This window comes from Melanerpes formicivorus, unplaced genomic scaffold, assembly GCF_026170545.1.
Source record: "Melanerpes formicivorus ecotype bairdi unplaced genomic scaffold, bMelFor1.0.p_v2 SCAF_1, whole genome shotgun sequence".
In the NCBI taxonomy this organism is placed as follows: domain Eukaryota; kingdom Metazoa; phylum Chordata; class Aves; order Piciformes; family Picidae; genus Melanerpes; species Melanerpes formicivorus.
The window spans coordinates 2,631,150-2,657,510 of NW_027142353.1; the positions used below are offsets into that span (position 1 = coordinate 2,631,150).

At 37.8% G+C, this 26,361-nt stretch overlaps 1 long non-coding RNA gene across 2 annotated transcripts in view; it reads left to right on the forward strand.

The window, feature by feature from the left end:
• Window positions 1-26,361, forward strand: part of LOC137448306 (uncharacterized) — a 565,471-nt gene that overhangs the window by 114,203 nt on the left and 424,907 nt on the right. The gene's annotated exons all lie outside the window — the stretch shown is intronic.

The window sequence follows — 26,361 nt, forward strand, 5'->3', positions numbered from 1 at the left end:
TTAAAGTTTTTAAAAACGAGAATCTGGGAGAGAACTATCACCTGGGCTGTTTGTTTAATTTGCATCTCTCAGCTGGAGAGCTGAAAGCAGTGGCTGCACATACCCAAGCACAGGACTGGGAGGGGAATTGTTCGGGGCTTGGCAGCTCGCACACGCCCTGCCTAACCCAAGTCACTTAAGCGACAAAGCACCTCTTGCGGGCTGTAGTCTGGTGAGCCAGCCCTCTGGCTCTGAGGCTGTTTACCGCCTGACTATCGGAGCAGGGTTTAGACCCAGAGAGTGTGCTTCAGTTCTTCCCCTTCATCCCCAGGAGAAGTGGGTGTTATCTTCGGTGGTGCTAACTGATGTTCTGACCAGGGACGCGCTGTTCTGGAGAAATGCAGTAACCGACGGCTTGGGAACCTTCTCATCCCTTCCTTCCCTCCTTCCCTGCATCCGACACACACACAGATACACGTACACACCCACACCCACGCACAAGCGCACATATGCAAATCGCAAATACCAAACGCCACTTCAGCTACTTGCTTATTTAACGATTTCCCTAACACCCAAACATTCCCCACTTAAGTTGCTGTTCTGACTTCATAAAATACATTTCGAAGTCAGTAACTAAGCTAATTGTTATGCTGATTTGAGCCTTTCGGTCACGTTGTAGCTACTGGAGCCAAAGGGTGAAAGCGGGTCGGGTTCCCTTCCCGGTCTGTCTCGGGATGGATGGAGCAGGTGATCAGGAACTGCCTGCTGACATTCACCTGGCAACTGACAACCGAGAAAGAACGCTGCAGGTGAGAAGCAAATGATAACCAACTTCCCTGCGTGAATTAAATGAGGACCGGAATAGGCGGGGAATCCTCTGTGATGTCTGAGTTATACTTGGGCTCTCATTAGAGGTCCTCAGTCCGACGTGTTAATTCACCTACCAACAGGTAGGAAAAGTCACTCAGAGCAATAATTATGAAACACAAAGCCCCTGCCATTAAATTACGTCAAAGCGGTGCTCTAATCTCAGCTTTCTCATGCATTCCCCTCTGACAGTTCACTCGGCTACTCCATCCCCAGCTCCCAACCCTGGGTAATCGAAATGCCGGCGCTGGAGAGCCGACCCGGTTATTTAAAAGTTCCTGGTTCTCCAATACGCGCCTCGATCTCTATAGGTGCTAGGGCATCGCTCTTCCTGCTCCGCGGCCGGGACCCGCGGATGAATCGCGGCTTCCTCGACCGTCTCTCTCGGCCTCCCTCCGCCCAGCTGGACTCGCTGAGCCCCCCGCCGCGGTGCCCAGTGAGAGGGGAGGCAACCGCCCGATCGAACCCCAGCGCCCGGCGGGGCGGCGGTTCGGAATAGTAGTAATAATAATAATAATAATAATAATAATAATAATAATAATAATAATAATAATAATAATAATAATAATAATAATAATAATAGAAGAAGACATGCACAGTGGGTTCTTTTATATGCATGAGCCTTTTCCTCTTCAGATCACTTAAGTGAATGAAGAACACTGGGGTATGGGTGTTACCTTTATTATTCCCCGTCTTTGAAAAACGCAGATAAATATTTTTGTTGTTTTGATGGACATGCATACACACACACACGCCTTTAAAAGTCCGAGCTCTTGCTTGAAAAGTTTCAACCCAGAGTGGAATTTTATAGCGAGTTATAAACTCTTGGTAAGAGAGGGATGTTATAAATGGAAGTGCTGACACAACCTTAACTATAGCGTGTAAACGTCTATGCTATAATATCCATTAAGCAGAAAGAAAAATAAGAGGGCTGATCAATAATTTATACAAAGAGTACCAACTGCAGACATAATAACTGTAATGTTTGCAAAGCAATCTCTCGCTCTCCAGGCTTAACAGTAAACTAGCGGGGCTGTTAATTTCCAACTCCTACAGATAAGAATACAAACAAATTACTTAAACTTGTATTTTGCTCGATATTTTGCATGCCTCGGTAGGATAAAATAAAATTTAATTACGATGCAACTTGGACTGATTGAGAAGCCTCCCTCCCCCTTCCCTCCTACCCGCCCGCCTGCTGCTCCGAGGGGACCTTGTGCAAAGCTGCGACCGATGGAGGAATAGGTTGGTTGGACGGGCGTTGTAAATGGGTCGACTTTTGGGTCACTGTAGTTATTCATACATGGAAACAAAATGAAGCCATTTAACTTCAAAAGAAAGTTACAAGGTTTTCCAGTGCCACGAGCTGAAACACAATACCCCCACCGGCACGATAAGCATCAGCTGTCTGGGGACAATGCACTGGCGCTTTGTATGCAGGAGGCTACCTAGGATTTAAAAAAAAAAAATAGTAATACTAAATCTGCTTTAGGGGAAACCAGTGCGTCTTCCACTATCCTAAACAGAGAGTGGGCGAGCAACTGTTATCTTCATTTGCATGTGAGCGTTATCTCCCATTTCCGTCTACTATATTTAGATAGCAAAGCAGAGGAGCAAAGTCTGAAAGTTGCTAAGTAGGCTCGACTAAATATGCCGAGGGTTTCTTACCGTGCCTCTTGTAATAGTACCAAAGAAATTCCTTCTTTCTTAATAAGAGAGATACATGTCAGTGGAGAAGAGTTTTTTTAAAAGTGCTTCCCCTTAAATCCTCCACTTGGAGAAAACAAGCGCACCCAAACAGGCTTAGATTTAACGTGACTGTGTACAGCTCTTTAGACGGTTTTCAGCTGTGCTTGGGGACCTCACACACGTTTTGTATAGTATAAACGGAGAGATACCTTACTACTGAGCTGCAACGTGAAATACTGCTTTGCCAGGTTAAAAAGAAAATAAATAAATAAATAAAAAAGGAACAAACAAACACACACACCCCAAAAACCAGCAATTTGCCTACTTGTTTGCCCACTGCTTATCCAGTGACCTCTCCCAGCTCAGCTCCAGTTACTCAAGCATAAATGGCAACTGTCTGCAGACTGCACGCGGACAGTCTTTTATGCGGAAGCGTAGTTTCTGGTCCCACTCACACCCCAAGACTGGTTGGATGCAACGTGGGATAGAAAAACTAAACAGCAATTGTACAAATTGCAGCGCCCACTAGTGCCCGTGCGTGGGGAGGGGGGAGCTCGCTCTGCTCCCCTGCACTCTCTTCTCCCCTCCTATTCCTTGCGCTCCGTTCCGTTCCCTTCAGTTCCTCTCCTCTCCCCTGCGCTCCCCTGAGCTCTTCTTCGCGCTCCCCCTCCCTTTCGCGCTCCCCTCGCTCCTCAGCTCTCCCCTCCCCTCCTTGTGCTCCTTCCTGCTCCCCTCTCCTCCCCGGCGGCCGATCCCGCGGGAGAAACGTTCTTCGGGGAAGAGGAAAGGCGGGCAGAACCGGGTGGAAGCAGAGAGGAATTAAATAAGGAGGGAACCAGGCTTAAATTCGTCCTTTTTAAGTGGGGGTAATTTCGTAGTTTTCTAAATGTAAGCTTTAAAAAGCAGAAATTGAAAAGTTGTCTTTTCCCTGCTTCTTCCATTCTCACTAATCCCCCTCTGTTCGAACGGAGCAAGTGTTTCACAGGCAGCATCTTCACGCTGTCCTTGTGAAAGGAGCTGAAGGGGCTGCCTAGCTGTAAAGATTTGTAAGCAAACACAAACGTCATTAGACATTTTGTGGAGTTTTGGATACCTACTTGTCATGCAATGCTACAGAAGCCCTGTGAGATATTTTCATGAGCCCCCTTCTTTTATTTTTCAGATGTCTGAGCTTTGTGGTGGTTTGATTTGCTTGTTTTTTGTTTGTTTAGGGTTTTTTGTTTTGTTGGGTTTTGGGGTTTTTTTGTTAGTTTGTTTCATACAGCATTTTCAGAGATTGTTAGTGGGCAGCATTTAGATTTTCTTTGAAACTATTCTCTTTGCTCTGAAAAGGAGGATGGACTTTGCAAGAAAGGCGATACTTGACTCTGGTCTGGATAGAAGTTGCTGAGTACATAACATCAAGATACTCTTACACAGTAGCACAAGTATTTGCTCATTGTTTGTTGTGCATTAGGGTATTGGAAAATGTTCCCAGTTACAGTGGCGTCCAGCGTAATGTGATTTCCTGTGCAGGCTTCCCTGAGCTGTAAGACACAACTTTGAATTACGCTCACTGGGCCACAAGTAGGTGGCAATGGACTAATCCTGTCATCTTCTAACTCTTTATAAGCTTTCAGTAAACCATTGTTTCATATAGTATAAACTTCTTGAGATGCTAAGATCTTCTTTAGCTGAGAAGGAAAACTCCAAACATGTTCTCAAATAGCTTGGGCTCAATGTCTAACATCATCTGGTGGGCCAGGATTAACATTTTTCTTTTCACTACCTCTATTTGACAATCACATCTTTTTCTTTATTCTTGCTAAGCATTTCTTCATCAATAATAAGCACCAAAATATATGCTCAAGTAGTTCTCCATGCCAAGAAATTCCTTGCACAAACCCATAAATATAGAAGGTACTTGAACACCAAAGTAGTAAAACAAAATTTGCAGTAATTCCTGCTTTTCTCTATTTTCACATTTCCAAAAAAAGGACACATTTTAAAACAAGATAATACTTGCCATAGATATCAAACATTTTAGAAGTTACTGTTTTTTATGGTAGGTATAGTAGAGGTAGTACAGCCAAAACAAGTTTCCTTAAATATGTGCTGTTGGTTTTTATGGATAATGGCAAAATATTTGAATTATGACAATTCGCTTGTATTTATAAATAACATAACTTCACCATTGTCTGTCTTCAGTGCTCAGTGATTTGCATGCAATTGAATTTCATTAGTGTGAATGCTGGACTTCAGGCTTTTGGAATATTTATCCAATAAAAATAGACTTATGCGAGACAGCAATTCCTCAATACATTCTTAGCTTTAGGCACAGCTGTAGATCTATAAGTACTTAACACTGGAAAGCAAGAAACAGAGTCACAGAAGTGCCAAAAACAACAACAAAAAAAGGTAAAAAAACCCATGTCTGATTCTTATATTTTGAAGAGCAAAGGAAATTTCAAGGGGAAAGCAGTGAATACATTCAAGGAAGAAGTTAAGAAGACTGTAAAAATACAGAAGGAGGTGAACTGAAGTGGTAAAATTGTATCCATACAGAATATTTTTGAGTCATAAGTACATACTAGCAAGTTGGTTTTATTAAAGCTTGTTCTTCTAACCATGTGAGTATAAACTTAAAATATAAACTTCAAAGCAAGAAAAAATGAACTGTCACCATCTAAGTTGCTTTAATCTAGCTAGTTATAAGGAGTTTTAATTGTCATGCTTTTGTTTAATTACACCCTTCTATCTGGCAATCACTCTCAGGCAGTTGAGGATTATTCTGTTTTCACACGTGAGGAGGGATGGGACAACTAGGATTCACAAAACCCCCTAAGGTGCCATGCTCATACTACCAATTGTCACATGATTAATAGGCGCCTAAAGCCCTTATGCATAAACTGATGCTGACATAACTTACCACGTAGCTTTCCTTTGCTGGACATATATATATGGAAGCACACATCTCAGTGCTGATGTTTTTTTTTGAAGAGACAGTCCATGCCTAAACACAAACAGTGTTTGCTTGGGTTCACTACATTCAAGTGGGGCTTCAAGCAAGGTAATAATGGAATTAGGTTATTTGCTTCTGCATTCATATTTACATTCTGTGGTACAGCTAATAACCAGTTAGGCAGGTCATTTCCAGGGTGGAAAACCTGTTTTCACACATCCAACTTCTATTGTTCCCACAGGACAAAAGAACTAAGCCAGGTTTCCCACATGGAAAACATACAAAAAACCCTGCAAATGCAGTGAACATGAGCAATCAAATGTGAAGTCTGCAATGATGAAGATTCCTCTGGTTCTTTCTTGGAAAATTTATTCCAGCTGAACAATGCACTTCTCCTGGGAGGAATAACTCCAAGTAGATTCTTACTTCTCAGGTAAATGTTTGTGGCACCTTCCTGAGAAAAGATTTTAAGGGCTGAATACCATCACACATGTGTTGGGCTCCCATGCTGCTAGTGAGGATCTTCTGTTCACTGGTAAATTTGTCCTGTTTTGGAAATGGGGCTCCTAAGTAGCTTAGATACTTCTAAAATATTTTTCTGTGGCTTTTACTTTTTGGTTTAAACTATTTTATCTACAACCATAAAGCTATATTCAGAGCAAATGTTCTACTAACAGCTCCAAGTTTTGTTTTTTTATTATAAAGCTGAAACAATTAGAGACAAAATAATGCATATAGCAGTATATGTAATCAGGAAAATGTTGATTGTTTTGTATCCTACTGGTATAAATTTAGAACTCAGCACATAGTTTAAAAGTAAGGACTAAGAGCTGAATACTTTTAAATACAGTGATATACAATGGCAGTGGTAAATACAGATTTGGAGGCTACATTTATACTAGCAGCTTAAACTTGCCTGGGAACATTCCTATGCAGTAAAGCTGAGTAGAACATGAGTCTATTTGTAAACTATTCACCTGTCTAAAAGAAGGTAATGGCAGCAGCCTACCTCCACCAGTTGAGAAGGGTGTCTGGGATATGCAGCCTTCCTCTTCCCTAAACTGCACACAGGAACTGGTTTTGATGGTTTTGCTTAAAGTGTGCTTAGAGCCGTTTGAGCTGTCTTACACCACAGACCATTGTGTTCCAGTACCTGGGAACATTCCTGGCAATGTTTAATTTACTAGTGCAAATGTAGCCCCAAATGGTTTATACTAAACTGTTTTGAAACATATATTCCCATTGGAAACTTTTCATAGAATCATAGAATTCTCTGGATTGGAATGGAGCAAGCTCTTGATCTCTTTAATCTTTATATGGGCAGCATTCCCATTGACTTCTAGAAAGTAAATCTCTAAAAAAACCTTTCCTTAATTAGTGAGGAATCCAGCCTTGGCCTATAATTAGAAAAGAAAAAGGAAGTAAAATTATAAGAGAGGAGGAGCTGTTAAAACATTCCTTAAACCAATTTTCCAATGGCATTAAAGTATTGCTCACTAATATGGGGCCTGTGTAATTAATTTAGCAGCCTGGCCTATCAATTCAAGTTTTTTGTGCTCTCATGCTTTTGTACTGGGTATTTGAAGCTGAAAATGCAAACATGAATGCAAGTTCTGTAAGAGACTTCTAGAAAAATGTTAGGGAAGGCAGGGGTGCATTCATTGCTGGGTTTGTGTCAGATTCTTTGCAGTCAGCATCAGTCCCAGAAAGCAGCCAGGGGAATTGAGAGTCTTCTTGCAACAGGTTGCCTGCTGTTGAATTTATAAGGCTATTTGTAACTTTATTGATAGGAACACCATAAAAAAGCATTATGCAAAGGGGGGCGATGCATTTATTTGTGTGTTTTCCCTCAGTTTATATGAACTGACACAGTACTGTCCTGTTTGGGAGTCACATAAATGCAATGTCTTGCACTTCCTTTTATAGCTGTAGCTTGTTTTGAATAGTCAGACACATATAAAACGACAGAGGAAAGATTATTCTTTAGAATTTTAACTCTGCCATTTACAAATCAATGATGTTTGCATCTGTCTTAACACATTAGTGAAATGGCCTGTAAAGTAAGACTGTTATAGATTGAGCTAAAAAACAATATCGAACAGAAAAGTATTGCTAGTTTTATTCAGAACCAGCAGATACTATGAATCATGTATTTGACACTTCATAAATAATAGTGTATCAAAAAAGCAAGAAGAAAATTTTTGGCTCAGTATTGCAATGAACTAGTGTTGTTGGGTTCTTCCCCCCCTCCCCCAAACAAGAACTTTAGGATCAGCTTTGTTTGTCCGGCCCTGCAAAAGAGAATAAAATATTCCACTTAAACAGCTTTCAGATACAAATTGCTAATTGGAGGTCTGTTAGAAAGATTTATTTGGGAAATGGTTTACTTTGTTTCTACAGCTTATTTTCCCACAGACAACACTTTTAGTACACATTTCAGAAACATTTTTTAATGACAAAACCCTTAATTAGTGATGGAAAAATCGTCCCCCCAAACTTAGGCTCTGTAATTCATCCTGGTACCCACTGGCCTCATATAAATTCTAGCAATCTCTAGTTCATCTCCTCATTTCTTGGTGGAAACTATAATAATACAGAATGTAACAACGTTATTTCTTGCTGCTGAATTATAGTACAAAACGTGCTTGATTTAAAAAGCTAGGCAAACAAGGTCCTTATATCTGTGAGAAGTCTGATGTTGCTTTAAGGCTCAGTTATTTCTCTGATAACCACCGTCTCTTTTGCAGAAGCAATTCCAATAAAGCAAAGGTGCCCTCTGTAGGGGAGAGGTTGTAAATGATTATGGGTAGCTGGAGTTTAACATTCACAGAAAGCAAGAGAAAAGAATAATTTCTTATCAGACTGGCTCTCACAGAGACAATACAGACGAAATATCAGATACAGATGAAGCAGTGCAAAAACAACATAGGATCCTGCTTTAAAATAACGTTGTAAATAATACTTTCAACTGCAAATAACAGCTAACAGTTTTGCAAAAAGCTGCCCCAATGCTTAATGTGTAGCACAGTAAAACTGAGCTGAGTTGCAGGGATCTCCTGGATAAAATGAAATATGAAATAAGAGAATATGGAAATAAGAGAATTCAGAAAGCAACACACTTACAAAGTCTCTGTAGTATATACTCCTAAAAAGTTTACTGCAAAGCAGATTCATTAACAGTCCCAGAGGGTTAGCATATTGCTTGCTAAGAAATTGCTTTTGTTAGCATGCCCACAGACACATCTTAGCTGGTGTGCAGAATCTCTAGTGGCTATTTGCAATTATTTGGGGAATTCTTTCCTCATTTTATAATGGGAGCTAATGCCAGTCCAGAGAGATGCAGGGAATCTAACACTAGTTGTAGTTCATTGCTCGTTATTAATTATTTTCTAGGCCTCATTTTAGGATGACCTGTAGTTCTCATTATCTTGATTTTCTTTCTCCCTATCTACTTTTCTTTCACATTGCATTTCAATTTTTTAAATTTATATATACCTGTGGTTTTGAAGTAACAATGTCATTGCATACAGTAAGCTGCATTTCCATGTAATGAACTGTAACATGGAGTGGGCAAAAACTTTCCAAATTATAATTTAGCCTCCTTTTATCTTTTCCAAAAAATCAGAGAAGAAACAAAGCCTAATTTTAATAGTTGGTATGCTATATATGTTTGGGTTACTGCAAAAACCTAGACCAAACCATAGTTTAGAAAGCAAAGATCAGTGTTTTAAGTTTGCAGTTTAATCTACTTCTGAGTTTGACTTTAAAGAGAAGGGTAGGTTTTGATCACCTGTGGACAAGTCAAGGATAATAGGTTTTAAAACCAATGGGTTGCTGAAGATGTTTGAGATTTTTAAGTATTTTTTTTTTAATCTAGTCATTAATAAGGGTCCATTTTCCTAAGTCATAACATCATGACTGTCTTTCAAAAGCAGAGTTGGCAGAAAGGGAGAATGTGAACCTATGGCATTGCTTTTCCTAATCACATGTTCTGGTTTAAGAGAGCTTGTCCCTTTCTTTAGCCACTGTTGGAAATAGTAGTATGAGGGATATATCCCATGTTTTGAATGCTGTGCATTTCAGATTAATGATATGTTTTGTTTTAACTGATAGCTGAAACAATAAACGTCCTTCAGTCCATCAAACAACACTGAACCTCTCAGTCCCATTTTAAGAGAATTTCACTACACTAATTTTTGATCTTCAGGGCATGCTTCCAAGTCTGTTTGCACGCATGAAAACGCTTGGGGAATGACTGAGATTATGGAGCTCTGTGGACTTCTGATGTGCCCTCTTTACATCCTGTTGCTTATGTTGTGAATCAGGTCCGACACATAGCAGGCTACACACTGTACCTTATATCACAGTCAAAATTAATGCAACTCAGAGGACAAAAGTGAGGATCCTAACTTAATGGGGAAGTGCCTGTAGGTGCTGCCAAACTATGTGAATGTCCTTCACAGGTCAAATTCTCATGGCAATTTTTTTTCCCCCTGACATAAAGCATGTTTACACTGTAAGATCTCCAGAAAAGACACCATCTTATCCTACCTAAACTCTTGCATCTTTAATGAAAATACATGGCTATGTCTGAATGCCTATCCTGAAATGTGAAAGCAACCTCAGGGTAGGTCTCTTTAAAGTCTGTCTCTATGCAGTCCTTCATCTAAACACAGAACTAACATCCAAGGATAGTTTTCCCTTTTGCTAGACATCTTGCCTTTGTCTAAACATGCAAATGGGATCCTTCTGGTTTATTGTATTATTTCTTCCTGATCCCCTCATGAGACTGTATTTGCAGTTGCAAAGGTATTATTGTACTATTTTGAAGATGTGTAATAGATTTAATTCAGGGAAAATAACATTTTTCAAGCATTATATTATTTTGGATTTTTTGTCCTTAGGTTTTCCTTTTTTAGTCTTTTTTCCTACAAAGTGATATGATGAAGGGTAATTGCTTCAAACTGGATATTAGGAAGACATTCTTTACCTTGAGGGTGGTGAGGCACTGGAAGAGGTTGCTCATAAAAGGCTCCAAACTCGGATGTTTTCAAAGTCATGTTGCATGGGACCTAGATCAACCTAGTCTAGCAGAAGGTGTTGGAAGTAGAGAGGGTTTGGAACTAGATGATCTTTAAGGTCCCTTCCAACACAATTCATTCTATGATTCTGTGATGATTCTATGATTCTTTCCAACTAGAGGCTGCCAGTTGCTTGGAACTCAGGTGCTTCCAGACTCTACTCACACAACCTATCCTTAGATGCTTGGTTTATATGTCAGAGATAGGAGTATGGTCTCCCTATACAGTCAGTGAAAAGAAGAATGCATGCTCAGTGCAGAGATATAGAAAACTTCAATGGTAAGCCCTAAGCTGATGTGAGCAATGTCCTAGGTGACCTGAGACAGACTTCTGTCACAAGTGGACTGCAAAATATGTCAAATTTTGCTTTTAGTTTAGGTACCCAATTTCCTTATTTATAATTTAATCTTATTAATTTCATCAATCATAATTTTCTTTGTATCTATTTTGCTCTTTACCATGCTTTCAATTGATGTGATTGTGTTAATATTTTAAATTCTTCCTCACTGACTGCACTTCTGTCTATTTTCAAACAGTTGTGAACAACCAAGGAAAAACTAAACAACATGGGAAAAACTTGTAGTAAATCTCCATATGTGATTTCTTATTTCTGGTGTCTTTGTCTCCCCCTTTTTTTTTTTAATTTAAGATTATTGCAACATTCTATAGTATACAAATAAAATTTGGCTTCTTTCTTGTTATTGTAATTGGCTTGACTTCTTCTTTCCAGTTTAAGATAATACAAACTGTAAATGGAAAGTGACATTGTGCAAAGTCTCAAATATCTGGGGTTTTGAAATCTTTTCATTTGTATAGTTTTTGCTCAGCTATCTTCAGCTTTGATACTGCTTCCCCTAGCACTTTTCCTGAATGGATGCCAGCTGTCTTCGGGCTCTGTTGTCTAGCATTATGTTGCTTGGCCCCAGTCCTGAAAAATGTATACACCTGAGCAATCCTAAATGAGAGCAGGCCCATGGACTATTGATTCATCATGTTATTCAGGAGTCCACACATTCTCAGAGTTTGGATAATTGTTTTGATTTTACTGACCAGTCCTTGCAAAACATTGATAAGGCAATTTTCCAGATTTTTTACTTTCCCCCTCCCCCATCTCCATGTGTGTAAACATAAGTTTTGTACAATCACATGGGTTTGGGCATGGGTTGGGTGGCTTTAATGATTAAATCTGGTCTTCATTTTATATTCATGGAAATGATGCACACAAACATATTACTGTCTGGCTGAACTGAATGTGTTACAGCTTCCTAAGTATACTTTTTTTTTTTTTAAATGTTGGACTGCAGATGAGTGAATCAACAATAGCTGATTCCCATGACCCATTCCCTATTAGGTCAGACTTTGGAAACTTTTATCACAACATCTGTAACTAGCCGTATAAGTATGTACGTGCCTATGATATATTTATTCATTTAAAGGAATTCCAGCTTATTGTTAATCTACTACATGCCTTCTGATGCTTTATGATTACATCATTAATGGAAGTCTTCTTTCTTGACTCTCATGACAGGATCAAGAGTATGCAGACCAATAAATATCACAAAGCAGTTATTGTAAAATTATTTCTCTGTCTCTATACCCCCCTTTTATTACTGTCATCCCTTTACTTGTCCCCTTTACCTGTAATTGCAGACAAACTTCTTCATCCTTTGTCTAATGTAAACAAAACACATGAAAATATACAAGGGTCTATGCATGAGTGAGTCTCCAGGCTTTTTTGTTGGCTGAGAAACTGATCAGGTAGGTATAAAAGCCTGATTACTACTCTCTGTCTGATGTTCAGTTTTGTTTTCAACTTCTTTTCCTTCCACATTTCTTAAATACCATGCATTCACTTCACATCCTTAATAAATGCTTAAATTGTAATCTTTAAACCTGGGAGGTGGTAGAGTCACCATCATTGGAGGTGTTCAGGAGGAGACTTGATGGGGTGCTTGGTGCCATGGTTTAGTTGTTTAGGTGGGTTGGATTGGTTGATGGGTTGGACACAATGATCTTGAAGGTCTCTTCCAACCTGGTTTATTATTATTATTATAAATACTTCTTTTGGGCTACTGTTTTTGCTCTTTGAAGGATGTCCTGTCAATCTCATCCTAATGCAGAGCTCAGAAATGCATAGTATTTCCTTTAGATTTTTTCACCAGTATTGTCTACATCCTGCCAAAGCCTCTGTAGTTTGAGAATAAGTAGTCCATGCATCCAAATAAAATAGGAACAAAGCTTTGGTTGATGAAGCCTAATCAATGTAAGCTTTCTTCTGCAATTTATGCTACCTCTGAGATTTCTATCAACTTTATTTTGCTGAAATATTTAAGATATGTACATATTACAAAAATCTGATGTTTTCAGATATATATACCTATACCTATGTCATCTATGTCTATCTATCTATCTATCTATCTATATCTATCTGTCTATCTATCCATCCATCCATCCATCCATCCATCCATCCATCATCCATCCATCCATCCATCCCGTGGAACCTAAACAAAAAACCAAAAAAACCAAAACACACCTTTTTTTCCCCCAAATTTACATTCAGAATCAGAGTGTGACTAAGCATTGATGCCTATAAGTTTGTTTTTAACTAAGTGAATAGCTTTAGTAATTTCCGTGCTGAATAAGAGCCTTCAAGGAACACATTTTGATGCTAGAATCATTTCAGATTCTCAGATGTTTTGTTTCAGAGCATTCTTAGCGCTTAATTTTGAGTTGTAGTCACTGATCTTGTGAGGATGCACAAAAATTATTGAAGTCAAAGTGATGAATATCAGGGAACATGAGATAGAAATTCTATTTCAGGTTGTATGGATAGTGTCTTGGCATGTTGATATATTAGCTACAAAACATGTATCTGAACAGGTCCTTATCTGCTGCTTTGATGCATTTATCACAAAGGCATTGAAATTATATGGTTATTGAACTTTTATTTTATAATGCAACTACATATTTGTGTGATTTCTTTTAAGTACTGTAAGTATGGTTTGAGGTTGAAGTTAGATATATATAAAAGACACACCTATATTTAGGTAACTTCATGAAGATTAAGAAAAGTCTTCTCCTTTGAGAAACTGTTAGAGTTTGGTGACTGTGTATAGACTGTCCTACTTCTGGTCCTCCCACTTAGATTTCTAGGCCAGGGTAGTTCACTATTGCAAGAGGGCTATTAGCCTTCAGTAAACAAACATTCTTCGTATAGATACAGCTCCTGTACAAGTGGGAGTAAGGGTTAATAGTAAACATGTGTTAAAAAAATTACATGGAGAACTGTGATCTTGGTGAACACAGAAAGGAATTAAGAATTTTAAGAAAGCTGATTCATAGATGCACCATAAAATATCCCTGTAGTCTGCTGCATATTCATTCATTTATTCATTATTATTTTCCCTTATATATAGTAGTTTAAGTACCTAGAAGTTCAGCTGTGAACTTTCAGAATTAAGATATCAGGTTAAGAGATTAAAATAATGCATTTGATCAGAAATTACCTAGTTAGCTGGGTTTTTATCTTGCTCTTATGTTTTTGCCTACCTATGAATTGTTACTTTTTGTCATAAGGGCTTCATATTTTTATGCAGCTGGCACTTTTTGGATCAAGTGCTTTTTTATTAGCATTTTTTTAGGCTATAGTATGTATATAGTTATGTAAGATTTGTTGTCCCACACAGGAAACAGTTTTTGTTATGATGAAGAGGAGCACAAGTTGTTGCATTCAGTGAAGTCACCCTTTCACAGTATCCTACTCATATTTCCTTATTTCTGTTATTTAGAAAGGCTTTTCCTCTCTGTGTTCCATGTGACAGTTTCATCAGGGCAATGAGTCACATAATTCCAGTATTTCTGCCATGATTTTATATCCCACTGTTTTGTTGTTTTTCAGATTCTTGCTTGTAACTTCTCCTGAAATCCTGCTATGGTTGGGGTTAGTTCTGCGGCTTCAAATATTTCATGTAAAACTGTAATTGAGATGAGGAGATGCTGTTAATGATCCTGCTTAAATAATCTCCCCATCTTTTCTGTTTCAGCAATGAGAATTTTTCTCCTTTTGTCTTATTTCAAACACTGTTTGCTCAAAAATACTATGTTTCACAGTATATCATAGTATGCCAAGTATTTCTTATCTCTTTAAGTGTTCTTTTCTCATTCCATTCTTGTGGTGAGTATACTGCTACCCAGTTGTGAGAACTGAACTGAATCACACTGTCTGTGCACTTCCCTTTTTTCTTTCATCTTCCTTTGCTTCATGCACTAGCATAAATCTGTTCTTAGGGTCAGGTTGGAATTCCTCACACTACACTCTTGTACTGTCGATCTCTGTAATTTCCTAATCAAAGGGCATCTTTCTTTGTTTTGAGTTTGGCAGAGCAGTAGTTGTATCTGACACCTGCTGTGTGGCATGCTGTCGTATCTTAGACACATCCCATCTTCAGATGATGCAGTTGTGGTCAAATTTTTCTCTTTCTCTCTGAAAAAATTGACTTTTTTTTTTCTTGTGAAAACTTTACAGAAGAATATATCAGACACCAAACATTATTAAGTAAGCCATAATTTTGGTTGACGATTCCTCACTGCAGCTTTCCCTCTGCAATGTTTTCCATGTTTCTTGCATTGTAATTCAATGTTGAAGTCATCTGTCGCAAAGAATTGAGTTGTATTCTGATATTCTGTCAGTAACAGCTTGAAGGCAGCTGCAAATTCATCTTCGCCTTCAATGTTCTCTTCCTTTGCTGGAATCTAACAGTATTCGACATAACTTAGTTTAGGATTATGGTTTGGAATCTGATGTCTGTGGCACACTGCTCTATAAGATTCCAAATGCTTAATGGCTTTTTTTTGCTGTGTGTTACAATAAGTACTGCTCCTTCTTGCTTGCTCATCATCCTTACTCTCTTCATTGGTGAAATGTCTATTCTTTTGTTTGCTGCTGTCATTTTTGGTGTCCAGACTAATAGAATAGAGTGGCTTGTATCTCTTCTCCTTAACTCCAGTCCCATCCAGAGCAGACTGGCCACATCAGCACTAAACAGTACTTGATCATAGGTTCTTTTTTTGAGTCTCATGTGGTTTTCCCTGCAGTCCTAAGACGTAATTTGTATTTTGGGGGGTGTTTTTCAATTAGAAAGTCATTAAATAATGTGAGAGTTGTGCAATAAATCACATGTTATCTGAAACTAAAAGTGTGTTGAGCGTCCTAAAGCACAGCATGGAAGTATGCGCCAGTCTTTGTGCAAAGCTTCTTATAAAGGTGGCAGAAGACACCAAAATAAATGCAGTTTATCTCTGCTATCTGCTGAAGTCACTATTGCAGCAATCCCCAGAACTACATTGGGATTTTTATTTTGGAGGGATTTGGTGATTAGCCTTGGCTAACTGTCAAACACCCGCCCAGCTGCCTTACTATTCCCACCATTCACAGAGATAGTGGGGTGCAGAAAGCAGAACAAGAATGAGAAATCTCATGGGTCAAGATAAAAGCAAGGAGATCATTTACCAATTACAATCAGGAGAAAAGCAGACCTGATTTGGGACAATCAACTTCTTGCCAGTTGAAACAGTAATGTGACCATTAATTTGGGTGTTAGGAAATAACAAGGTAAACATTAAACCAACACCTTTCCCAAGATCATGTTCACTCTTTCAGTCCTGACTCTTTTGTTTTTTCCTGAAGAGATACAGAAGGGATAGCCAGTATGCAACAGTTACTCTCTGTTACTCTCTGTTGCTTCTTCCTCCTCACACTTTCCTGTACTCTGTCAGGGTCTCCCCAAAGCCTATGATTCCTTCATGATCATCCATCTGCTCCACTCTGGTCTCTTCCCCAGGCTTCAGGCTCTGGCTTCTCTGCACGTGGTGTTCCCCTTCCTTTTTCTCCTCTTTTTCTCTCCCCTTCTGCCTTTCCAGCGTTTTCTGCCCTTTCTTTGATATATCACCAGCTTGGCTGATAGGCTCAGCTTTGGCAAATTTGATACAGAGCTCATTGGAGATTTCTGCTCTTCCAGAACAGATTAAATCCAAGAAAGATACCCCAGGACACCTAAAGTGGCACTACACACCTGTACTTATGCAACAGAGTTGAGCCCAATTTCCATGCAAATAGAAGTGAGAACCTCCAGAAGTAAAACTTCCCCACTCTGCATACCTAAATTTAATTTGATAAGAATAATTAATTGGATTGCACATGACTGCTTAGAAAGTTAAATCTTTGTATGATTTACCTCCTTTCTGGAAGTGCAGACAATCACATTTCTGATATGCAGCAGCTTTAATCAGACAGAAAGCAATATGTAATCACATTAGGACATTATTTGAGCATATACTTGCCAAAATTATTGCTATGTGTTCCAGAAATTGTCTTTATACTATTACCTTTTCTCATTTCTTTTTTATAGTGTATCAGATGATCAGTGATATCTGGCCTTTAAGAGAAATTGCAGCTCTCAGTCTCCAACTTCCATTACCTTGTTCCTGAGGGAAGTATAGGAGCAAGACAGAGCATCTTCTTCAGGAAATTTCAGAAAGAAGGTTGTTTTAAATCCGCTACATGCACCAGTTCTGAGCTTCCAACTTTCATCAAACACATCTGTGCTTCTAAAATCACAACAAAAATCATAATCCAGTCTGTTTCCACACCTCAATCCTGTTCTCTATCTCTACTGGCCATGAAACTTTACACGACTAGGACCCCGTTTTATGGTTCAATTTACAGATCTACTCCCATATTTTGTGCTCTAGGATGTTTAAAACATTTACTTGTAGATGTAATGCAAGATCTGTGGGAAGCACATGACCGCCAGTGCAGCACCTGAAGGCCGGAAGAGACAAACCACAACATTTAAAATAATGCAAACTATTTGTGTTCGAGCTACTGCTGTTCTTCCTTCTTGTGCATATAGTAATCTACAGATAGATGTCTATATTTAAGTGTCTTCATCTCAGATTGCATTCTACCATTACAGACAGGAAGAGATCTGTTAGAAAACCTTCTGAAATTGCTTTCAAGTGTTACTTCCTTGCCATCTCCAGAATTTCAAAGCAGCAGGTCAGCTGCCACTCCCAGGTGTCTGTTGATTCATTAATGGCCGTACCAACAGTAATGGCTACTCAGATCTATAAATAAGCTTTTGCTGAAGAAACTCTATAGCTGCTTCATGTTGTTATGGAAGTTAACACATACATACAAAAAGAAAATTAGAATGCTTAGCTAAAATGTGCAATGACTTTTTGCCTTTATTATTATAATTTCTGTGTAGGAACAAGCACACTATACAGTGCATGAATAGTTTTAAGTGTTTTCTCATACAGAAAGTTTTAGAGTATAATTGATTCTAAAGAAACAAACAATCTGGAAGTACATATAATACAGCTTTTAAGCACTTGATTACATAAAAAAATCCATTTTACATTATATGATCTCATTTTGAAACCCAATAGCTAAAGAAAGTATGTTATGAATTTCCAATACAAGAGAAATAGTAGTTTACAATCCATAGTGCATGAGATGTGTACTTGCATTTTAACTATAGTGTTAGGTATTTGTATAATTGTGAATGCAAAGGTTTTAGCATAGGTTTGGCACCATATTTAGTGACTAGAATTGCATAACCTTTAGAGCTATAAATTAGGTAGTGTTCTGCCACTGATGCAGGTTAATATTTAGCTAGTTTGTGCTAGCCTTAAGCATGGGAAAATAATTTCAAGAATTTTTATTTTGCTTCTGCACTATGAAGAAACAGTTTGCAGAAATTCGTATACATTTTTGGTCTTGCTTTGACAAATGTCAAATATAAAAATGATCTAGAAAGAAATTTTGATTCAGCAATATGTCGTCCTGTGCAACATGCTCTAGGTGAATCTGCTTTGGCAGGAGGGTTAAACTAGATGATCTCCAGAGGTCCCTTCCAACCCCTGTAATTCTGTGGTTTTCTAAACTTACAGTTCTTAACAGAATTTCTTAGAAAGTTGTCCGTCCCCCCCCCCCCCCCCCAATTTCCCTCTGTCTTTTTTTTCTCTTACCCTGTTTTTCCTTTTGCCAAAAACATATTGCCTATCCTCTAATAGATCTTCTGTTGGAGATGAAAACAGCTATGTTATTTCTCTACATGCAACTGTTATATCCTAGTCTTACATTTCTTTCTCTTCCACTGGATCGGTGGGACTTTTCCTGTGTTGTTAGCTGGCCAAGAATTTCATGCAGGTCCAGCAAATCTCACCTATCCTAGGACAGTGCTTGCAGTTTCTGTGTTCTTGAACTCGGCTAGCCCAGGATCAACTGCAATTCTTTAAATTCCATTCAAGTCTTAGTAACGCAAAGAGCGTAAAGTAACAAAATAAAGACATTCACCCAGTAAAAGCTGTTAAGCATACTGACAGAGTACAACGGCCAGATTTATAGCATATTTCTCCTGTGGGTTTGAGATACAAGTATGTTCTTTGGTTTACGTAAACCCTGGGGCATATTGTGGGGTAGAAGATTGGACCCACACCAGTCATGAGAGAGAAAAACTTCCCAGTATGTACTTACCAGCAGTGTAAAGGGGATATGACATACCCAGCATACCCAGTGTCTTCCCTTGTAGGGACTTGCTGCTGGTGTTAGGCAGGCAGCAGGACGAGAGCACACATTGCCTAAGGGATATACTAAACCTGCTGTGGGGATACAAGGGCCCAGATCAGAGTACACACTGAGTTGTCTTCTCCTTCCTGGGGTAAAATAAAGGTAAAACCAAAAAAATCTGGTAAAAAACAGGGTGAGGAAAGAAAGCTAATAGAGACAGAGGAGATATAAAGCTAATTAGAAGGGGGAGTTAGTTGCTCCATTTGAACTAACTTGATCAAAGAATTCATGTGAGTTTTGGGGTAAGGTTTATAGTCGAGCTGGTTGGTTGGTTTGTTTTTTCTTTCTTTTTTTTTCCCCAAGCCTCCTTTGCTTATCTGCAGTATTAACTTTCCATTTCCACTGCTGAAGCAGATGTTTTGCTTGTCGCAGACATTAAGGCACTCTTAATGTGCAGTTACTGAGTTCTTTTCTAAAAGAGCATTTTAAATTTGACAATGTTTCTTACATTTTTAAAGCAGTGACCTCATTTTGAAAATATTTTTTTCCAATACATATGTCACTACTGGAAAAATATTAATCTGCAAAACTTAGTATAAAACGTCTCCATTTATTAAACATCTACTGTACAGACATCAGCTGTCACAAAATCCAGTCATGCATCTTTGTGAGCCCCGGCATTCTGAAATGGATTTGTTTCAAGTAGGAAATATATTTTCATTGTGGTTTTATTAAAATAAATATTTAAACAAATTCCAGCAGTTAAATATGTCTTTGCAAACCATACCCTAAAGAATGAGAAACTAAACATTGCGATGCCAACAGAAAGATAAACACAGTAAAAGAAATTCAGTTAAGATTCCTTCTCCTTACATCTAGACCCACCACCTCCTGTACATTATAGTGACCAATTCTAACCTTAAATGTTTCTGAAACAGATATCTAAAAACAGCAGAATTAAATCTGAATACTGAAAAGTAATTAGAGACCGGAATGCCTCATTATCCTTTAATTCATTTTCATTTTAATTTGGTAATGCATACATTTGATTCATCTTCATATTTTTGCTTTTGCAAGTTTAAACTGCCATTACACTTTGATCTTTTAAATGTTCTTTTGGTGGCAGTTGCAGAAAATTCACAGAAAAAAGGGAGCTGTGCTTTCCAAAGGGATGATCAACACAAAAGGATTTTGTAAAAAGTATATCATCTAATCAGAGACTTTTCTAATGATGCTATATACTCCACAACACAACAGAAATAAGAAAGTCAGCACAGATGAGAAGTGGCTATTATAATACGCCAGTCACTGTATCTAGTCATTATATTTTTATGATAAGCATATCAAGCAACTGCTTGCATTCTTTGGTTGCTGATGCCATCTTCAAGTCTGTCAGCTCAAGCTTTTTATTTGTTTCTATCTTCCTTTCTTCCTATAACACAAGCTGGGGTTTATTTGAATCTTATTCTGCGAGATGTTTCAAAATGCTATGCTTGTCTAATTTACACAGGAATGGGGTTGCCCTGTCTCTGACCTTGGAGAGCTAGCTTGGACTTCCTATATGATATATTTTTGGAGGAGATCTCCACCCCTGATTAGGGCTAATGGGTGTTGAAAAGCTGTGTTTAAGAGTTGTTTTAAGCTGGCTCTTTGGGAAGTCTGGCCTTTAGTTCCCAGAGACTGCAGCTGTTTTGGGGAAAAGGGAAGCACAAAAAGAAGTAAAGGAGAGGTTTTATGAACACTCAATAGATAATATGAAGTCAAATTTTTGCTTTAAACAGCAATTCAGCTTCATGTCTTGTATAATGAATACAGCACACATTCCCCATAATTATAGCACTTACTTTTTCCTGTCCAAACATTTTGAAACAGCTGAGGTTTCAAGAAATATTCAGTTTAGAAACCCTGTAACAGAGGGTGAGTGTATGACTTCAGTCAAAGGAGCTAATCCCCCTGTGCAGTCCTCCAATTATTTTTCTTCACCAATAAGTATTGCTACCTTATTTTATCCAGAGTAAAGTCTATTCAATGAGCACTCATCAAGTTCCAATCTTAATTAGACTCTAACAAAGCCAAACAAACAAATCACTGTGCTTGGTTAAAGGCATGTGGGATGGAATGTGTGAAAAGAAGAGGTTATACATTTAAATTGTTTTATTTTCTTAACTGCTATAGGTGCTATGAAGCAACAGATATAATTTATTATGGCCTTTGATGGTCAGACACACTGGGTTAAATTATGGATGCAAGATTTCATGCAGTTCTGTATTAGTGTCTATCTGTGTGGATATTTAAAGCTTTTTTCTCTTTTTTTTCCTTTTTTATCTTTCTTCCCCCCCCCCCCCCCTACATAGAGATATATTTTATTTCAGCTAGCAGATGACAACTACTGTGTAAAAAGCACCTGAAATCCCTTGCATGGTTTGGATCATCAATAGATATCCTTAATAAAAATGCAGCCTTATTATATATGTAGCTTATTCCTTCCATATATTTCAGAATGTATATCCTAATTTGATATTCCAATATATATAATCAGTCAGAACTTCCCTTTCATGTTTTCTGACAGAAACACAGGCAGCATACCAGGCAATTAGTTTGAAGAATGATTCCAAAAACAGTCTTGCTTCTACCCTCACCCCCTTATATGCTTTGCTGATATGGGATGTTTGTATGTTTAAGTCTCTTTCTTTGTGGATTTTTTCCCCTTCTTCTTTTCCCCTCTAATTTTTGAAACAAAAGAGTCTTATACTTATATAGCTTTTTTTTTATACCTTGGCTATTGCCTTGAAATAAACTTAAATCTACAAATAAAGAACTATATTTTGAGAGAAACTTCCTGGGTTTAATCTCAAGAACTTTATTAATTATTAGCCTCATAATGGAAGTGCTTTAGAAATGCTAATACACTGAACTTCATTATGGTTCTGAGACACATACAAGAAATACTCATTATTACAACTTTACGATCCTTATGGTGTCTGTTCACAAGACAGAGGAATGAGGTAGCAACTCCAGGATACATCTCCCCACCATCATGAAAGTGTAAAAACTTCAAATTACACACTTCCCTTTCCACATTTATTTTCTAGCTCTTAACTCTTAAAAACTTCCAAAAATTAGTTTTAACACAATCTTTTAATTTTCCTCTTCATCCTCCAATATGAAAATATTCTAATATTCCAACTATTCTGCATGCGACACACATACAACAATAACTAAAAAAGGGCTTCTTAAAACATGGTCCAGATTTGTGAAGAGCTTCATGGTTCACTGAACATATTATTTAATATGGAGATTGTATTCAGAGTTGTTTGATTTGCAGAAATAACAAGCCCAAATGCTTCAGTTTCTAATGGTAATTAGTTTTCAGCCTAGACAGTCTGTTTAGTTATATATTTACTACCTTGTAAAGAACTATCACAACAAGCCCTAAAGCATTATTTGCAAATTAATAAGCTAAAGAAGGAGGAAATTCTTCACTTTTGCATAGCAACACTCTCTGTATTCTACTTTTTGATTGCAAAATCCAGCTTTTCAATTATAGGTGTACTAAATTGTGATGCTTGAAAAACTATAAAAGGCAATTATCAATGTTTCTTAATACCATAAATGACTAATGCAAGTACGTTTTGCTGTAAGGGAAACAAAGACTAGTATTGTGAACAGAATTCCTTTGCTTCCTGACTCAGACTGGGATAAACTTTGATTCACATACTTTTAGTGTTATTTGCAATTAATATTAGTTTCTGTGGTGGCTAAAATAATGTGCTACAGATTCCATTGCAGTTTACATATTAGAAAATAAAGGCACATTATTTCTCTGTGTTTTAAAGTTCACTTGGCCTTTGTGACATCAGGCAAGGAAGCAGAAAGGTTAGAGCACAATACCTTGCAAGGGTTCATATATATTCCTGCCTTATTCTTATACAAGAAAACACATGAAAGAATCACTTCTTCACCCAGGTATATCTTCTTGTGTTCCGTCTCTTGCTGCTTTTCAAAGTTAATGGAAGAAAAGTCTCCTTTGCCAGATACTGTGTAGGGGTTTTTTTTGACCGGACTCTTCTTCAATGGCTCAACAATGAGTGAGCTCTCAGCAGCTGCAGAGGCTAAGAATGCCTCCATTATACTCCCTCAGCATGCTTTACCATTGATCTCTGCCTCTGAACATGGATAGACGACACGCTTGAGCTGGCAGAAGGAATCACATCATGACATAGACACCTCAGAAGAAGTATGCATTATGGAAATCTTAACAAAGAGAGTTCCTCCGTGATCATTAGCATTAGAGGTCCTCTCAACTCTCTCTCACAAATGGCAATGGAAAGGAAAGAAGGGAACATTTTCAAATCTCAGAAAGACTGACCCTCTCCTTTTGTGCTGCTGTGTCAAAAGAGCTTTAAATGTCTTTTCATTCCAAATCAGTATAATTGCTTTTGTTCAAAACCAGGTCCAGACTTCTCAGTGGTGGAGACAGAGTAAAATGTGAACTGTTTCACGGCCAAGGAACCAGATCACTTCTTTTGCTGTTCCTCATCACTGTCAGTGGTGAAATTAAGTTTTATGGAGATGGCAGAAGACTTTCCAAAGTGGAAAATATATGAGGTAGTGTGGAAGGGGTTGGAGGAAAGCCAAGCTGTTGATCAATGTGCAGCCTCACCAAGAGAGATAAGCTCTGCCTTCATCCTTGGTGTCACATGAAGCTGGACTCATTGTGGAGCTGAGTAAGGAGGCAGTGGAATGGTGGCTTCCTCAGGCTTTTGGACATGTTCAGCAGTCACCTGATCTACTTGATCTTCAAGGCCACGATTGAACATCATAGCTAAGCCACTCTAACATCTATACCTTTAAAACAGGTCTGTTATTCCCCAACTAGACTCATACCTCTTCCATCTTCCCTTCCTATCTACTTGCCTGTTTTCTGCTCTCTTTCTTTTTCAGTGGAGTTAATTTTCTACAAGTTCAACAATCTGAACTAGGTAACAAAGTGTCAGGTAAACAGTGAAAAATAAAAGCAGAAGAAGACAAAAAGCAGGAAGAGATGGAATGGAGTCTTCTTACCACTCTTACCTTCGGTAGAATCTAGCAATTAAATCATCTTACTTATATTGTAAAACTACACACTAGGGTAAGTCTTTTATATTCTTCCACAAAACCATAAACCAGAAAGGGCATTTCAGAACAACAAGAACAACAAATAACAATAAACCCCCCCAAACAAACCAAAACACAACAAAACCATGCAAACAAGCAAACAAGCAACCCCACCCCCCCCCCCCAACCAACCCAAATACCCAATGAAAATGCTCTGAATCTGAAACCCTGGGGGTGTAACTAGACATATTACAGTTCTGTAATCAATTTTCTATTGTCACTCTTAGTTTGAAATAATTTCTGCCTGGTTCTGACCTACTCCTTCCTACTAGCAAAACCTGATCTTAGCCAAACTGTCAGAGAAATGACAGAACCACCCCTAAATATTTTCTGAGAAGGAATGTTTTTTCCCTTGATGGTATTTGTTCTAGGCATTTCCCTGACAGAATTTACCAGGATGACAAAAGTGGTCATTCGTTTCTCCAAGCCTCTTCCAGTAAAAATGTTTATCCACTGCAGACAATGTTTATTGTGTCAGAGAAACAGGAAATACAGACTTCATATCTCAAGACTGCATATTTTAACTCAAGTGTGCTTTCTCAAAGACTGTGATTTCTGCAACACACAGGAAAATCTCTGTAAAGATACTGAGAAAGCCCACTGCTTGGTTTCTAGGGAAAATATATATACCAAGTATATACCAAACCCTAAAGAATTTGGTACAGAATTTCATCCTTTTCTTGCATACATGATGGCATTTGTTGTTTATTTACTGCTTTTAACAATACTAACCATGGAAATACACACATTAAAAGTAATTAGTCTTTTAAGAAAATTCAAGTTTTGTTGGGTTCTGAGATCCATTCCTGCTATGAGAATGGGATGACTTATTTTCAATACAGGGAAAAAGATGTGGTTTTTGTCAGTGCATTAATGAGATCAGTTAACCTTCTAGTACATATGTAAGATACATGATGTTCATAATCAAGACAATAAGTATGTTTACATATCTGGTTTTCTTACAAGACTTCAGTGAAGTCAGACTGGGTTTTTAATATACTGGAGAAGATAAAATGTTGCTGCTGATGTAATAAGGACAAATAAGAACAAGAGTCATATAACAAGGTATGCTAGATATTGTTTGAGGTGTAAACACTGTTTACATGTTTTGTTTACAAAAACATTGTTTCCAAAATCATACAAAATAGATGTTGTAAGAATTAGAAACAATGCAGGAAGTTAAACAACAAATTGTTTCCTAGGGGAAAAAGGTCTCTGTTTTACATAATTCAACATAAATAACTCAGCCAAGTGGCTTATGGATCTGATAAAAAACTGTTCAAGTTTCCGTGTTAGACTCATATGAAGTTGGCAATAAAAACAATAAAGTAATATCTTCTTGTTTTTACCATGTGGGCACACACTATTTTCTGTAATAGCTTTAATAAGTTCCATATGACTACTCAAATTATGAATTTAATTAAATAACACATTAATGGTTTATCTTCTGGTAGTAGTCAACACTTTGGTTAAAACTTTAACACTGGAAGAATTATGCAGAAGGTTATGTCGCTGCTGTATCACCAACCACAGTACAATTTTAAAGAATATTTTTAATCTGACATTATATTCTATTACTTTTATTTTTTTAAAGTAAAAGCTTTGCTTTCCCCATTTATATAATCCGAACAGAGCAGTGGTTACAGAGTTTTATATTCTATATTCCTTTGCCAAAAAGAAATTATATCTGCCCTTTCTGTCATTAAAACAAGGTTAGAGAATCAAATACAGTATGTGACTACTCTGCAGTACCTTTTTTTCACTATAAAAATGCTTATTAAAGCACAACTTTCAGAACATGCACATATATACTCCATAGCTAAAATAGCCAAATTTTGGGGAACTATATCAGCATGGAGAACTAAATTACTTACAAGCAAATAGAAAGTGGGAACTCTTACAAATTCCTTCCTAAGCTGAAAGGAGCCAAAGAAGAAAAGTGTTTTCTAAACTCTTGTTTCCTTTTTCTACTACTAGTAGGGAAAATACTAGCAAAAACTGTGGGAAAACTGGTGATGTTCTTGCTTTTTTTTTTTTTTTCTCTGTCTGTTTGCATATTCTGACTGTAAGTGCTA